The 14,769-nt window shown below is 42.3% G+C and overlaps 1 long non-coding RNA gene across 1 annotated transcript in view; it reads left to right on the forward strand.

Annotated features, from left to right (window-relative positions):
• The window catches only part of LOC131383049 (uncharacterized), a 17,759-nt gene extending 8,379 nt beyond the window's left edge, over window positions 1-9,380 (forward strand). The window contains exons 2-3 of the long non-coding RNA XR_009212760.1: window positions 5,195-5,282; window positions 9,057-9,380. This is a non-coding gene — a long non-coding RNA (uncharacterized LOC131383049). The remainder of the gene's footprint in view (window positions 1-5,194; window positions 5,283-9,056) is intronic.
• The last annotated feature ends 5,389 nt before the right edge of the window (window positions 9,381-14,769 follow it).

The following is a 14,769-nucleotide window of genomic DNA, read 5'->3' on the forward strand; positions in this document are numbered from 1 at the left end:
CTTCGGATGATTTCTTTCTTTTCTTTTTTTTTTTTCCAGATGAAGTCTCGCTCTTGTCCCCCAGGCTGGAGTGCAATGGCGCGATCTTGGCTCACTGCAACCTCCGCCTCCTGGGTTCAAGCAATTCTCCTGCCTCAGCCTCCCGAGTAGCTGGGATTACAGGTGCCTGCCACCATGCCCGGCTAATTTTTGTATTTTAAGTAGAGATAGGGTTTCACCATGTTGGCCAGGCTGGTCTCAAACTCCTGACCTCAGGTGATCCATGCACCTTGGTCTCCCAAAGTGCTGGGATTACAGGTGTGAGCCACCGCGTGCAGCCTCAGGTAATTTCTTATTGCTCAATCCTTTTTTTTTTTTTTTTCAGATTGAAGAACTTTCTTTAGCATTTCTTGTAGGACAAGTCTGTTGTTGATGAAATCCCTCAGCTTTAGTTTGTCTAAGAAAGTCTTTATTTCTCCTTCATGTTTGAAGGATATTTTTGCCAGATATGCTAATCTAGAGTAAAAGGTTTTTTTCCTTTACCACTTTAAATATGTCATACCACTTTCTGCTGGCCTATAAGGTTTCCACTGAACAGTCTGCTGCCAGGAATATTAGAACTGTTTCTTTTCTTTCTTTTCTTTTCTTTTCTTTCTTTCTTTCTTTCTTTTCTCTTTTTTCTTCTGCTTTTAGGATCCTTTCTTTATCCTTGTCCTTTGGGAGTTTGATTATTAAATCGCTTTAGGAGTCTTCTTTGTGTTAAATCTGCTTGTTGTTCTATTATCATCTTATACTTGAATATTGATATCTTTTTCTAGGTTTGGAAAGTCCTCTGCTATTATTCCTTTGAATAAACTTTCTAGCCTTATTTCTGTCTCTACCTCCTCTTTAAGTTCAATAACTCTTTGATTTACCCTGTTAAGGCTATGTCCTAAGTCTTGTAGATGTGCTTCATCCTTTTTTATTCTTTTCTTTTTTGTCTCTTTTGGCTGTGCATTTTCAAATAACCTGTCTCCACGTTCACTAATTCTTCCTTCTGCTTGAACAGTTCTGCTGTTAAGAGACTCTGATTCATTCTACAAAATGTCAATTGCATTTTTCAACTCCAGAATTTCTGCTTGATTCTTTTTAATTATTTAAATTTATTTGTTAATTTTATCTGATAGGATTCTGAATTCCTTCTCTTGAATTTATCTTGAATTTCTTTGTTTCTTCAACACACTATTTTGAATTCTCTGTCTGAAGGATCACATATCTCTGTCTTTCCAGGATTGGACCCTGGTGCCTTATTTAGTTTGTTTGGTGAGGCCATGTTTTCCTTGATTCTTGTGAATGTTTGTCGGTTTCTGAGCATTGAAGAGTTAGGTATTTATTGTAGTCTTCGCAGTCTAGGCTTGCTTGTACCCACCCCTGGAAGGCTTTCCAGGTATTCAAAGAGACTTGAGTATTGTGATCTAAGTTTTTGGTCACTGCAGCCATATCTGCATTAGGGGGGACCGCAAGCCCAGTAACACTGTGGTTCTTGCATATTCACAGAGGGACAATGTTGGTGGTCTCAGATAAAATCTGGAAGAATTCTCTGGATTATCATGCAGACACTCTTGTTTTTTTACTTCCTCCCAAACAAACACAGTTGCTGTATCTGTGCTGAGCTGCCTGGAGCTGGGGGAGGGGTGACACAAGCACCACTGTGATCACCATCACTGGGACTGCACTAGGTCAGACCTGAAGCCAACATAGCGCTGGATCTCACCCAAGGCCCACTGTATCTACTCCCTGGCTATTGCCTATGTTTGCTCAAGGCCCTAGGGCTCCATAGTCAGCAGGTGGCAAAGCCAATTAGGCTTGTGTCCCTCCCTTCAGGGCAACGAGTTCCCTTGGACCCTAGGTGGGTCCAGAAACGCTGTCTAAGAGCCAGGGTCTGGAGTTGGAAACCTGAGATATGTACCTGGTGCTCTATTCTACTGCAGGTGAGTTGGCACCCAAACCACAAGACAGTCCTTCCCACTCTTCCCTCTCCTTTCCCCAGGCACAGGAGTCTCTCCCCTCAGTCACCACCAGCACAGGCCCATGAGGAGTACTCCCACACTACCATCGATGTTCCCTTAAGGCCTAAAGGCTCTTCAGTCAGCTGTAGTGAACGCTGCCAGGCCTGGGACTCACCCTTCAGGGAAGTGGGTTCCCTTCTGTCCCAGGGTAGGTCTAAAAATACCTGCCAAGAACTGAGGCCTGGAATCAGGAATCCCATGGGCCTTCTACCTGGTGCTCTACCCCACTGTGGTTGAGCTGGTATCTAAGTTGCAAGACAAAGTCCCTGTTACTCTTCCCTCTGCTTTTCTCAGGCAGAAGGAGTCTCTCCTTTTTGTCATCACAGCTGTGAATGTGCGGGGTCACACCACAAGCCAGCATATCTGAGAGTCTCACCCAAGGCCCGTGGTGTGTCTACCTGGTTACCACTGCTGATTATTCAGGGCCCGAAGGCTCTTTAGTCAGCAGGTGGTGAATCATACCAGGCCTGAGTCCTTCTCTTCAAGGCAGTGGGTTCCCTTCTTCCCAGGGTGTGTCTAGAAATGCTGTCTGGGAGCTAGATGCGTTAGGACTCTGCCTGGTACCTTATCTTACTGAGACTGAGCTGGTATCCAAGTCACAAGACAAAGTCGTCTTTACTGTTTCCTCTCCTCTCCTCAAACAGAAGGAAGGGGTCACTTTTGAAACTGCAAACTATGCTGCCTGGGATAGGGGGAGTGGTGGTGCAAGCATTCCCTTAGCTACCTTGGCTGTGCCTCAGTAGGTGCATGTCCCTCCATGTCCACTGGCTCCAAGCCCAGCACAGCACTATGACTTGCCTAGGAGTTGCAGTCCTTGTGGCCTAGACTGACTGCCTTTCAAGTTTCCTTAGCACCCCAGGGCACTTTAGCCCACGGAGGTGAGGCTTGCAGAAACTCAGGTTCCGACCCCTGGGATGGGTGATTTCCCTCTGGCTAGGGCTCATCTCAGTGCTGCCTCTGTGGGTATCAGCTGAGTTCTGCACAGTGTTGGCAGCACTAGTTCCAATGCAACATCCTACAATTGCTGTGCTCTTCCTGACCCCCAAGCACACAGATTCTCTCTCTGTGCAAGAGATGGGGAAGGGGTGGTGTCAGCAATTTAAGACTGTCTTTCCTACCCTCTTCAGTGCCTCTTTCAGAAATATGGAGTTAAAAACCAGGCACTGTGATCACTCACCTGATTTTTGGTTCTTATAGAGGTGCTTTTTTCTGTAAATAGTTGTTGAATTTGGTGTTTTTGTGGGGAGAATGATCAGTGGAAGCTTCTATTCAGTTGTCTTGCCTCCTCCAAAATATTTTTAAATTAAAGTATGCACATTGGTTTTTTAGACATAATGCTATTGCACAGTTAATAGACTGCAATATAATGTAAACATAACTTTTATGTGCACTGAGAAACCAAAAAATTCATGTGATTTCCCTTTATTGTAATATTTGCTTTATTGTGGTGATCTGGAACCAAACTTACAATATCTCTGAGGCATGCCTGTACTTAAAAATGGTTAATACAGAGCCTGGGTGAGATAGTCTTTACAAAAAATATAAACATCACCCAAGTGGGGTGGTGTGTGCCTATAGTCCTAGCTACTCAGGAGGCTGAGATGGGAGGATCTTCTGAGCCCAGGAGTTTGAGGCTGCAGTGAGCCATGATGTCACCACTACACTCCAGCCTGGGTGACAGAGTGAGATCTCTGTCTCAAAAAAAAAAAAAGAAAAAAGTTTTAAAAAAGAAAGCAAATAAAGTCAAGTATATTAGCCTGTTTGTGCTGCTATAACAAAATCCCTGAGAGACTGAGCAATTTATAAACAATAGAAATTTATTTCCCACAGTTCTTGGACTTGGCTGGGAAGTCCAAGAAGATGTTGGCAAGTTTGGTATTTGGTGGAGGGAGGGGAGTCAGGGGAGGAGAAAGGGATGGTTAATGAGTACAGAAAGAAAGAATGAATAAGGTCTAGTATTTGGTAGCACAACAGGGTGACTACAGTTAATAATAATTTAATTGTACATTTAAAAATAACTAAACGTATAATTGGATTGTTTGTAACACAAAGGAAAAATGCTTGAGAGGTTAGATACCCCATTTTCTATGATGTGATTATTATGCATTACATGCCTGTATCAAAATATCTCATGTATCTCATAAATATATACACCTACTATGTATCCACAAAAACTAAAAATAAAAAAATAAAAAAGATTGATGTCTGTTGAGGGCTGCTTTATGCTTCCAATACGGTGCCTTGTTACTGCATCCTCTGGAGGAGAGGAGCACTGTGTGAAGGCGGAAAGGCAGAACAGTACCTTCAATCTTGAGCTCTTTAATAGGGTGCTAATGCCATTCAAGAGGTTAAGATCATGACTTAATCACCTCCCAAATGCCACACCTCTTAATACTGCAGCATTAGGGATTAAGTTTCAACATGAATTTTGGATGAGATAACATCATTCAAAATGCAGCAATATCTTTTCTTATGTTTATGGTCTATTTCCTTGCAGTAAAATGCTTATTTTTCTTTTGCCCATTTTTGTGTTAATGTTGTTTATCTTTTGCTACTGATTTGTAGGCATTTTGTATCTATTTTGGATATTAATCTTGTATCAGTTGTATGTGTTGAAAAATATCTTCCCCAAGTTTATAGTTTGTTTTTTCACTACCCCAATGAAAAGATGTCTGAATTATAATATAGTTAAATTTGTACATCCTTTTTTTTTTTTTTTTTTGAGACGGAGTCTCGCTCTGTTGCCCAGGCTGGAGTGCAGTGGCGCAATCTCGGCTCACTGCAAGCTCCGCCTCCCGGGTTCACGCCATTCTCCTGCCTCAGCCTCTCCGAGTAGCTGGGACTACAGGCGCCCGCCACCACGCCCGGCTAATTTTTTGTATTTTTAGTAGAGACGGGGTTTCACCGTGGTCTTGATCTCTTGACCTCGTGATTCGCCCGCCTCGGCCTCCCAAAGTGCTGGGATTACAAGCGTGAGCCACCGCGCCCAGCCGCGTACATCCTTTAATCAAGTTTATTTCTGAATTCTCCCTTACCTCAAGGTTGTAAAGATATAATATTTTCTTCTAAAAGTTCAAATTTTTGCTTTTAACATTTAAGTTTTTAATCTTTATGGACTTGATTTTGGATTATAGTGTGATATCCAATTTCTTTTATTTTATCCCCAGGAGAATAACAGATAGTCCTCATACTGTGTCCAGAATTGGTGGGTACTTGGTCTCACTGACTTCAAGAATGAAGCTGCAGACCCTTGCGGTGAGTGTTACAGCTCTTAAGGTGGCACGTCTGGAGTTTGTTCCTTCTGATGTTCGGATGTGTTCGGAGTTTCTTCCTTCTGGTGGGTTCATGGTCTCGCTGGCTCGGGAGTGAAGCTGCAGACCTTCGTGGTGAGTGTTACAGCTCTTAAGGCGGCGCGTCTGGAGTTGTTCGTTCCTCCCGGTGGGCTCGTGGTCTCGCTGGCTTCAGGAGTGAAGCTGCAGAACTTCGCGGTGAGTGTTACAGCTCATAAAGGCAGTGTGGACCCAAAGAGTGAGCAGTAGCAAGATTTATTGCAAAGAGCGAAAGAACAAAGCTTCCACAGTGTGGAAGGGGACCCGAGCAGGTTGCCACTGCTGGCTCGGGCAGCCTGCTTTTATTCTCTTATCTGGTCCCACCCACATCCTGCTGATTGGTAGAGCTGAGTGGTCTGTTTTGACAGGGCACTGATTGGTGCATTTACAATCCCTGAGCTAGACACAAAGGTTCTCCACGTCCCCACCAGATTAGCTAGATACAGAGTGTCCACACAAAGGTTCTCCAAGGCCCCACCAGATTAGCTAGATACAGAGTGTCCACACAAAGGTTCTCCAAGGCCCCACCAGAGTAGCTAGATACAGAGTGTCCGTTGGTGCATTCACAAACCCTGAGCTAGACACAGGGTGCTGACTGGTGTGTTTACAAACCTTGAGCTAGATACAGAGTGCCGATTGGTGTATTTACAATTCCTGAGTTAGACATAAAGGTTCTCCACGTCCCCACCAGACTCAGGAGCCCAGCTGGCTTCACCCAGTGGATCCCGCACCAGGGCTGCAGGTGGAGCTGCCTGCCAGTCCTGCGCCCTGCGCCTGCACTCCTCAGCCCTTGGGTGGTTGATGGGACTGGGCGCCGTTGAGCAGGGGGTGGTGCTCATCCGGGAGGCTCAGGCTGTCCAGGAGCCCACGGAGGGGGGTGGGAGGCTTAGGCACGGCAGGCTGCAGGTCCCGGGACCTGCCCCGCCGGAAGGCAGTTAAGGCCTGGCGAGAAATCGAGCGCAGCACAGGTGGGCTGGCACTGCTGGGGGACCCAGTACACCCTCCGCAGCCGCTGGCCTGGGTGCTAAGCCCCTCATTGCCCGGGGCTGGCAGGGCTGGCCGGCTGCTCCGAGTGCAGGGCCCGCCAAGTCCACGCCCACCCGGAACTCCAGCCGGCCCGGAAGCGCCGCGCAGCCCCGGTTCCCGCTTGCGCTTCTGCCTCCACACCTCCCTGCAAGCTGAGGGAGCGGGCTCGGGCCTTGGCCAGCCCAGAAAGGGGCTCTACAGTGTAGCGGTGGGCTGAAGGGCTCCTCAAGTGCCGCCAAAGTGGGAGCCCAGGCAGAGGAGGTGCAGAGAGCGAGGGAGGGCTGTGAGGACTGCCAAGCACGCTGTCACCTCTCAATACCATCTAGTAAGTGTTTTCTCATTTAAGAAGAAAGCTGCAGTGCCACATCAAGCTTCCATATAGACTCTTTCATTCCACTGATTGATCTATAGATTCTTCCTCCTACACCATACTATCTTAATATTGCTTTATAATAAGTTTTGTTACCTGTTAGGGCAAATCTTCCACTATATCCTTCTTTGCTTTTCTTGAGATTTTGATCTCCCATATAAATTTTGGAATCAGAGGCTCAAGTTCTTTGAAAACCCCATTTGAATGCTGATGAGACTTGCACTGAATTTATAGTTCACTATTGTGATTTTAAAGATATTGAGTTCTCTCATCATTGAACATGGTATATCTCTTCATTTATTTTCTTCTTTAAAGAATTTCAGTAAAGCTTTACAGTTTCCTTCATATAGGTCTCACACATCCTTGTTTTATTGCTATAATAGTAAAAAAAAAAAAAGTATGGCTTATCAAACCAGTGTAAAAAGATATTTTTGAAGCACTTTGATACATTTTAATTCGTACTGGGTATTAGATGATATTAAGGTATTAGCATGAATTGGATTAGGTTATATGCTAAAATCGTGTTCATTATGATAAAAATAAAAGGCTTTTATTAGAAACTCATATGCATTTACTGGTAAGGTGACATGACATTTGTTTAAAATAGTTCATATGACACAGTGTCACTATTTTTAGTTTTAAGTAGTTAATTAAAAAAGTTAGGGGAGATGAAAGAAGAATGGCCAAGTGTTGATAATTGTTGAAGTGAAGCTGGGTAATGGGTATGTGAGAGTTCATTATGCTATCCTCCCAATTTTTGTGTATATTTGAAAAGTTGTATAATAAAGACTTTAATATTATATTTCTGAATTATTTTTTGCTGAGGTATAGAAATTATATATATGGAAGGGAAGGGATTGTTTTATTTATATATACATATATATAGAGAGAGAGAGAGAGAGAGAGAAAGAGAGAAACATTTTGCCAAACCCTCTCATTGTTTCCAACAATTTGTCTATTGTTTTGGGTGTTCTAGGCAGTCTTATCATCTGTGAATGTGAATATGTGGAAAAAATTTATCCTTTTCCAATCCTAGGCCTTGCTGGGTTGGCTAAGACCTCAAATATAATATTGAGTAAAAGTGTTAATGTTGGGCATGCTTGTCATGTTCTGGTTTTTTAAAAGACAGCTAAGTTTCACTACTAAGAATGATGTTTTTCTTTTTTTTCTTCTGTTTTCTTTTTCCTATACCGAGACCCTCACTCTGTTGCCCAAGCTGGAGTGTAGTGGTGCTATCATTAGCTCACTGCAGCTTTGAACTCCTGGGCTTGTCATCCTTCTATTTCAGCCTCCCTAGCAGCTGGGACTACAGGCATGTGCCACTATGCCCGGGTATGATGTTTTAAAAAAACATTAGCTTTGGTAATGTTTTAGTAGTTATGAATAGATGTTGAAACATAATCCGATGTTGAATTTTATTAAATGTTTTTCTTTTTTTCTTGTTTTTTTTTTTTTTTTTTTTATTTTTTTTACAATGGAGTCTTGCTCTGTCACCCAGGCTGAAGAGAGCAGTGGCGCCATCTCGGCCCACTGCAACCTCTGCCTCCCAGGTTCAAGCAATTCTCCCCTGCCTCAGCCTTCTGAGTAGCTGGGATTACAGGTGTGTGCCACCATGCCTGGCTAATTTTTGTATTTTTAGTAGAGATAAGGTTTAACCATGTTGGTCAGGCTGGTCTTGAACTCCTGACCTCGTGATCTGCCCGCCTTGGCCTCCTAAAGTGCTGGGATTACAGGCGTGAGCCATCGTGTCCAGCCTAAATGCTTTTTTTTTCTACACTTATTGAGATGTGTTTTTTTTTGTTCTGTTCACATAATCAATTATGTTTATGGATTTCCTAACGTCAAACCAATCAATAATTTAAATTTTTTCCGCAAAGTAAACAATGAGCCCAAAGAATTGTTCAGAAAAATTCTACCAAACTGTCATTGAATAGATTATTACAATCTTGTTCAAACTTCCAGAGACTAGAAAAAGAGGAAATACTCCCTAAGTCTATGAAGCTAGTATAACCAAAGCAAACAAAGAAAGAAACAAGAAAGAGAAATTACAGGCCAATTTCACTCATGAACATAGGTGTAAAATTCCTGAATAGAATACTAGCTAACAGAACCCAGAAAAGATTGTGTGGAACCAGTGGGTGCTTGCAGCAAACACCCCAAACAAACAAACGTACAACAAATAACTCCAGGGGTACTTATACATATGATTAAAGCAACTATGGGACTGACTCTGACAAGTAGTTTTCTTAACTTTAAACAGAATACTTTCCCTTGCCAACATTTATTTTTCTCTTCATTATAAAGGGAATTGAACAGCTTGGACTTGGAGACAGTGAGTTAAAACAGAAATAAGAAGGCGGCAGAAAAAGACTATACCAGATTGAAATGTGTTGGATATTCATATCCACCCAGCACCTCAGAATGTGGCCATGGAGGATGGAGACAGAGATTGGAGTGACGCATCTTCAAGCCTAGGAACACTAAGGATTGCTGGTAAACACCAGAAGCTGGAAGAGGCAAGAAAGTGTCCTTTCCTAGAGCCTTCAGGGAGAGCGCGGCCCTGCCAACACCTTGATTATACGCTTCAAGCTTCTAGAATTGTGAGAGAATAAATTTCTGTTGTTATAAGCCACCTAGTTTGTGGTCTTTTGTTATGGCAGCCCTGGGAAACTAATAAACATGGTAGTACTGGGAAGTGAGATGCTGCTGTAGCAAATACCTGAAAATGTGGAAGTGGCTTTGAAACTGGGTAGTGGGTAGAGGCTGGGAGAATTTTTAGGTGCATGCCAGAAAAAGCCTGGGTTGCCTTGAAGAGATTGTTGGTAGAAATACTGAAGTTTAAGGGACTTCTGGTTAGGGCTCAGAAAGAAGGAAGGAGAGCTATGGAGAAAGCTTCTATCGTGTTAAGGCATATATATATATATATTACCATTAAAAGAATGTTTCTAGAAATATGAGCAATAAAGGTGCTTCTGGTGAAGTCCCAGATATAAATGGGGAACATATTCTTGGACACTAGAGAAAAGACAATCCTTGTCATAAAGTGGCAGAAAACTTGGCTGAATTATGCTCCACTTTTCGGTGAAAAGTAGAACTTGTAAAAGAAGAACTTGGATATTTGGATTAGGAGATTTCCAGGCAAAGTATGAAAGGTGCAGCCAGATTTCTCTTTGCTGCTTACAGTAAAATGAGAGAAGAAGGAGATACATTGAGAAATGTACTGTTAAGGAAAAAGAAACCAAGAGTTGATCATTTGGAAGATTCTTACGCTATCCAAATAGCATGCTATGAAGAAAGGGCTAAGGTGTAGCTGGACAGCTGTTTGCGATAGACATTAGGTGTGTGATTTAGGGATCCAGTCAACCATCTCAGTAACAGCCTGCAATAAAGATGGGGTTATCCAGGAAGGACCCATGGAGCACCTTCATGTCTAACAATGTGAGACTCCTTGACATTCATGAAAGACTTACAAAGTTTTTGAGACTTTTATACCAGCAGAAACACTGCCAGCCTGGACTGAAAGGGACAGAGACAAGACAAAATGAAGGAGGAATGACTTTTGAGGGCAGAGCCATGGATGCAGAGGTCAGAGAGAAAGGAGTTCCTGCCTCAGAGGGCCCAGAGGACATAGCATCAAGCCACAAAGGATTACTCTTAGGCTTTGAAACCTGAGGGAATTTGCACTGCTGGGTTGTGAACTTGCTATAAACAAGTAAGTCCTTCATTTCTTCCAATTTTTTAGTTTAGGAATGGGAATGCCTGGCCTATGCCTGTTCCATCAGTGTATTTTGGAAGCAGGGAACTTGTTTTCTAGTTTTACAAATCTGTGGATGGAGAATAATTTTGCCCTGGGATGGACCATACCCAGAGTTTCACCCATACTTGGTTTAGATTATATAGATAATGATATTTGGAACTTTACTAGTGGATGTTTAGGGGAGATTTTGAATTTAGAGTTAATCCTGGAATGGGTTAAGACTTTTGAGGATATTGGGATGGGGTGAATGTATTTTGTGCATGGGATGGGTGTGAATTTTGGGGAAGCAGAGGGCAAACTTTACTGGGTTGAATAGTGTCCCTCCCAAATTCATATCCACCTGGAACCTCAGAATGGGACCTTATTTGGAAATCAGATCTTTGCAAACGTAATTAAGATGTATATTAAGATGAAGTCATATCAGATTAGGGTGGGCCCTAAATGTAATCACTGCATTTAGTGATTACATTAAAGGAAGAGGAGAGGGCACACAGGGAGAAACTCATGTGAGGATTGCTGGCAACCACTAGAAGCTAAAATAGGCAAGGAAGAATTCTGCCATAAAGTGTTTCAGACAGAGCATGGCCCTGCTGACATCTTGATTTTGAACTTTTCATTGCCATAAATGTGAGAGAATAAATTTCTGTTGTTATAAACCACGAGGTTTATGGCACTTTGTTACAGCAACCTTGGGAAGCTAATAACACAGTTAGTTGTAGGAAACACTTGTCAAACATAGGGACCCATAGGATTGAAAACTCATCAAAAGCTCACAAGAGAACAACAGTCTAGGCAAGTGGATTAAATGAACAAGTATTAAGAGAATTAAAGAGGTTTCTAAGTGACTTCTACTCATGTGTGATGTTGTAGGAGTTTGGAAATAACACAACTGCACAACTGATTTAATGAGGAAGCTTTGGTTTGGCATTTAACTTGCTACCTAATGGGAACTGATTACATGTCTATTTATTTTTTCATCATTTGTATTCCTTTAAGTTTTCTTGATAAATAAGGATGATTTCTTTTCAATGGCTAGGGTACTTTTAGCTATTTTATGTTCATGGCAGAAATTCTAGCATGTTTTGTTATTGCTGAAGCTTATACTATAGAAATACATTCTCATGATATTTTGTAAAAACTTTTATATTTATTTATTTTCACAAAACGTTGCTATAAACTTGAAAAATAGAGGTGAGCAGAAGGGAAATATATAGCAACAAGGGTTAAGATACACGAACATACATTAACATTTGTGTCACAGCATGATGCTTCAGGAAGAAGAGGTGGAGATACAGTTGAAGAAGAGATGGAGACTAGTGTGCAGGCCATTTATTAGGCAGTGGTCTTGGGATCAGCACTTGTGGAAGGGAGGGAAAGAAAGCAGGATTGGGTAGAGGGAGAAGTTGAAGTGTAATCAATTAATCAACCTGATGACAAGCTCTGGATCTGGGATGGCCCTTCAAAATTGTCCCAAGTTGAAGCAAGAACAGGCACCTCTCAATCATTGTATGTGAGCTACTCTTGGAAGGAGGTATCATCTTGGACCTCCATTTTCTTTTGCCACAGCAATCCCCAAAGAGGACTGAGAGCTGAGGACTGTCTTCCTGCAGCACTTTAGCAGCTGGGGGAACAAATTTTCCATGCCTGGAGAAGAAATCTGGGTGGCATATTGCAGCATCTATCACATAGATACAGAAAACTGAGTCAATCATAGCCCTCAGTTGATGGCACTTTATCACCATTGTTTCTGCAATATCCCCTTTCTTTTCTTTTTTTCCCATTCAATTGACTCCCAGACCCATTCTTCTTCCCTGACATGTTGGGTATATACCCTTGGATATGTGTGTATCTTTGAAAAATATATAATACCGTTTTGTGTATTTATGTGTTTAAATTTATATCAGTGTTATTGTGCTATAGTTTTTGTCCCCATTTTCTTTCAAAATTACATCAATGATATTGTACTACTGCTATCTATAATTCTACTCATTGCTTTTTTCGATCAACACTATGTTCTTGAGGTTTATCCGTCTCATTGTACATTCATCTAGTACATTGCTTCCAGATGCTTCATTTTTATTTACCTATCTTTTTGTTTTGTTTTGTTTTTGTTTTTTTCCTAGGCTCCGGGGTGTTTTTATATTTACCTATCTTTTTAAGTGATGAATACAAAAGTTAACCCCAACTACCATAACCAATGTTTTTACATGTTCCCTCTAGGTGAAAAGCTTTTAAAAACTGGTATTTCTGGTTTAAAGTGTATTCATGTATTAAGCTAACTGCCATAACTCCTGAAATATCAGTGGCTTAACGTAATAACAATTTCCCACTCACATAAAGTCCAACTGTCAGCAGGGGCTGGGGCACGCTCCATGCGGTCATTCAGGAACCTAGGCTGGTAGAAGCTCGGCCATCTTTTGCTGTGGTTTTAAGTGTCACTATCCAGCCAACTATGAGGAGAGAAAGTGAAGGAATGATTGGTGGATTTTTACAAGCCAAGTCTGAAAGTGGTGTATAATCATCACTCTTTCCACCTTCCATAGGGTGAAAGTCATATAATTGCACCTCACCAAAAGGGAGGCTGGGAAATATGGTCTAGCTGAGCGTCTAGGAGAGAAAAAATAGGTTTGCAGAATGTCTGACCAATTTCTGCCATAGTTCACTCTTCTGGTAAATAGATCTGTTTTACTCTCTTCTTCCCACACATAAGATACACCTTATCTTAAGAGTGACTGCTCAAAGTATCATTCAGTCAGTGCATCCAATTCAAGTTCTAGGATTTCCCAGTGATAAACAGTAGAAGTGGCTTCTTGTGGTCAAGCCACCCATGAACTAAAGAGATAAATTATTTGCACCTATTCTTATTCCTACTCCCACATACCTAATACATTCATTAGGGACAGGGCTAGATGGCTACAATTAAGAATTCTTAACTTGAAAAGAAAAATAATGGGAGACACATAGTAATCGCTGGTTCATTACAATGATAAAATCTTCTGAGGCATGCATTGTGAATTCCTCTTACCTGGGGTGTAGGCTAATTTGTGATTAGAGCTGGGTTCTACTCCCTTTGAGGCATTCCCTTATCCACTGTTTTTCATGGTTCTTGGGTTTTTCCTGCCGGATGTTCTTCTTTGTCTATTTTTCACAGCCATACCTGAAGAGGTTGTTGAGGAATATGTCCTTGGAGACTGCACAGCTTTCTCAGCCTGCTTTCAGCTATGCAAATTTCAGAACCTGATTTTTTTGTTCTGTTTTGTTTTTTGAGACAGTTTCCGTCTGTCGCCCAGGCTGGAGTGCAGTGGTGTGATCTCGGCTCACTGCAACCTCCGCCTCCAGGGCTCAACCGGATTTTGTGCCTCAGTCTCCCAAGTAGCTGGGATTACAGGCATGTGCCACCACGGCCAGCTAATTTTTGTATTTTTAGTAGAGATGGGGTTTCGCCATGTTGGCCAGGCTGGTCTCAAACTCCTGGCCTCAAGTGATCCGCCCGCCTCGGCCTCCCAAAGTGCTGGGATTACAGACATAAGACACCATGCCTGGCCTGTGTTTTTTGTTGTTGTTGTTGTTTGTTTTTTTTTGTTACAGGGTCTCACTGTGTTGACCAGGTTGGTCTTGAACTCTTTTTTTTTTTTTTGAGACGGAGTCTCACTCTGTCGCCCAGGCTGGAGTGCAGTGGCGCAATCTCCGCTCACTGCAAGCTCCACCTCCCGGGTTCACGCCGTTCTCCTGCCTCAGCCTCCCGAGTAGCTGGGACTACAGGCGCTCGCCACCACGCCCTGCTAATTTTTTGTATTTTTAGTAGAGACGGGGTTTCACTGTGTTAGCCAGGATGGTCTCGATCTCCTGACCTCGTGATCCGCCTGCCTCGACCTCCCAAAGTGCTGGGATTACAGGCTTGAGCCACCGCGCCCGGCCGGTCTTGAACTCTTGGCCTCAAGCAATTCTTCTAACTCAGCCTCCCAAAGTGTTAGGATTACAAGAAGTTTATTTTAAGACTAGAATAGTCAAAAAAAATTTTTTTTTAGTCCAGATTCTGTTGTTGACTCCATTTTTTAGTTTTTGTTTTTGGCAAAATAATTCCTTCAAAAACTTAATAGAGTTCTGATCAGTTTACTTCTAGTCAATTCCATGTCTGTAACTACACCTAAATTATTTAATAAATGTAATTCTAAAACCTGATTAATTTTTGCTTTTTTGCCACCATGCCTTTCTCAATGGCAGCTTCTGATCATTGCATTATATTCGATCATATGCTTA

The sequence above is a fragment of the Hylobates moloch genome, unplaced genomic scaffold (assembly GCF_009828535.3).
Source record: "Hylobates moloch isolate HMO894 unplaced genomic scaffold, HMol_V3 SCAFFOLD_3, whole genome shotgun sequence".
NCBI classification, from domain to species: Eukaryota; Metazoa; Chordata; class Mammalia; order Primates; family Hylobatidae; genus Hylobates; species Hylobates moloch.